Source organism: Lepus europaeus, chromosome 14 (genome assembly GCF_033115175.1).
Source record: "Lepus europaeus isolate LE1 chromosome 14, mLepTim1.pri, whole genome shotgun sequence".
Classification (NCBI taxonomy): domain Eukaryota; kingdom Metazoa; phylum Chordata; class Mammalia; order Lagomorpha; family Leporidae; genus Lepus; species Lepus europaeus.
In genome coordinates, this window is record NC_084840.1 from 85,584,965 (window position 1) to 85,587,608 (window position 2,644).

Here is a 2,644-nt window from a genome sequence, read left to right on the forward strand (position 1 = left end):
AAAAAAACCCATATGGTCATCACAACAGATACAGAGAAAGCATTTAATGAAATATAACACCATTTCATGATGAAAACATTAAGAAAATTGGGTATAGAATGAACATTCCTCAAAACAATTAAGGTAATTTCTGACAAACCCACATCCATCATCCTATTAAATGGGGAAAAGCTGGAAGAATTCCCCCAAAGATCCAGAAACAGACAAAGTTGCCCACTCCCACCATTGGTATTTAACATAGTCTTGTAAGTTTCAGCCAGAACCATTAGGCAAGAAAAAGAAACCAAAAGGATACAAATTGAAAAGGAAGCAATCAAACTATCCTTATCTGCAGATGACATGATTCTTGAGAGGATCCAAAGAACTCAACTGAGATTCTATCAGAACTCATAAAAGAGTTTGGCAAAGTGGAAAGATATAAAATCAACATAGAAAAATCAATAGCCTTTGTATACATAGACAAGAGCCGGCGCCGCGGCTCACTAGGCTAATCCTCCGCCTTGCGGCACCGGCACACCGGGTTCTAGTCCCGGTCGGGGCACCGATCCTGTCCCGGTTGTCTCTCTTCCAGGCCAGCTCTCTGCTGTGGCCAGGGAGTGCAGTGGAGGATGGCCCAAGTGCTTGGGTCCTGCACTCCATGGGAGACCAGGGGAAGCACCTGGCTCTGCCATCGGATCAGCGCGGTGCGCTGGCCGCAGCGCGCTGGCCGCGGCAGCCATTGGAGGGTGAACCAACGGCAAAAAGGAGGACCTTTCTCTCTGTCTCTCTCTCACTGTCCACTCTGCCTGTAAAAAAAAAAAAAAAAAAAGAAAGAAAGAAAGAAAAAACAAGGTTGGCCGGTTAGCTCAGCTGGTTAGAGCGTGGTGCTAATAACGCCAAGGTCGCGGGTTCATTCCCCGTACGGGCCAAAAGGAGAAAGAACTTCTAATATCAGTCCCATTCACAATGGCTCTGAAAAGAATTAGATACCTTGGAATATTTTTAACCAAGGATGTCAAAGATCTCTATGATGAAAATTGCAAAACACTAAAAAATAAAAGAAGACATTAAAAATGGAAAAATCTTCCATGCTCATGGATTATAAGAATCAACATCATCAAAATGTCCCTACTACTAAAAGTAATTTACAGACTCAGTGAGATCCCAACCAAAATACCCATGGCATTCTTCACAGAGCTAGAAAAATAATGCTAAAATTCATATGAAACACAAGAGACCCCGAATAGCTGACAATCTAATACAACAAAAATCAAAGCCAGAGCATCACAACACCTGATTTCAAACATACTAAAGGGCAGTTATGATCAAAACATCATGGTACTTGCATAAAGACAGACTTGTAGGAAAAATGGAACAGAATAGAAACTCCAGAAATTAATCTACTCATCTACAACAAGTTTCTCTTTCACAGGGTGGCCAAAATCAATCCCTGGAGCAAGAACAGTCCCTTTAATAAATGGTGCTGGGGCTAGCACTATGGTGCAGTAGCTTAATCCTCTGCCTACGGCGCCAGCATCCCATATAGGCACTGGTTCTAGTCCCAGATGCTCCTCTTCCAATCCAGCTTTATGCTGTGGCCCTGGAAGGCAGTGGAGGATGGCCCAAGTGCTTGGGCCCTTGCAACCATATAGGAGTCCAGGAGGAAGCACCTGGCTCCTGGTTTCAGATCATCGCAGTTCTAGCTAGTGCGGCCATCTGGAGATGAACCAATAGAAGGAAGGCCTTTCTCTCTGTTTCTCCCTCTCACTGTCTGTAACACTACCTCTAAAATAAATAAATAAAATCTTAGAAAAAACACAAATGATTCTGTGGAAATTGGATCTCCACATGCAGAAGTATGAAACTAGATCCTTACCTTATACCTTACATAAAAATCCACTCAAAATGGATCAAAATACTAAATTTATGACCTGATACCATCAATTCAGTAGAGAACATTGGGAAAATTGCAAGACATTGGCATAGGCAAAGAATTCTTGTAAAAGACCCAAGAGACATAAGTAATCAAAGTCAAAATTGACAAATGTTGTGGCCAGCACTATGGTGTAGTGCATAAAGCTGCCGCCTGCAGTGCTGGCATCCCATATGGGCACTGGTTTTAGTCCCAGCTGCTCCACTTCTGATCAGGCTCTCTGCTGTGGTCTGGGAAAGCAGTAGTAGATGGCCCAAGTCATGCACCTGCATGGGCGACCTGGAAGAAGCCCCTTACTCCTGGCTTCAGATTGGCACAGCTCCAGCCATTGCATCCAGTTGAAGAATGAACAAGCAGAGAGAAGGCCTCTCTCTCTCTCTCTGTCTATCCTTCTCTCTCTGTGCAACTCTGACTTTCAAATAAATAAATAATTTTTAAAAATTGACAAATGTGGTTACATCAAGCTGAGAAGCTTCTGCACTGTGAAAGAAACACTCAGCAAAGTGACGAGACAATCTACAGATAAGAAAAAATATTTGCAAACTGCACAAATGATAAAGATCTAACATTCAGAATCTATAAGGAACTCAAGAAATTCAACAACAAAACAAACAGCCCAGTTAAGAATTGGACTTTAACAGGTAAGAGAGGAAATTCAAATGCCCAACAGACACTTGAGAAAATGCTCAGGATCACTAGCCATCAGGGAAATGCAAATCAAATCTACAATGA

The 2,644-nt window shown here is 42.4% G+C and overlaps 1 non-coding gene across 1 annotated transcript; it reads left to right on the plus strand.

Moving 5' to 3' along the window:
- The first annotated feature begins 834 nt into the window (after window positions 1-834).
- Window positions 835-908, plus strand: TRNAI-AAU (transfer RNA isoleucine (anticodon AAU)). The gene has a single exon. It is a non-coding gene; the product is annotated as a tRNA-Ile (tRNA).
- Window positions 909-2,644: the final 1,736 nt, after the last annotated feature.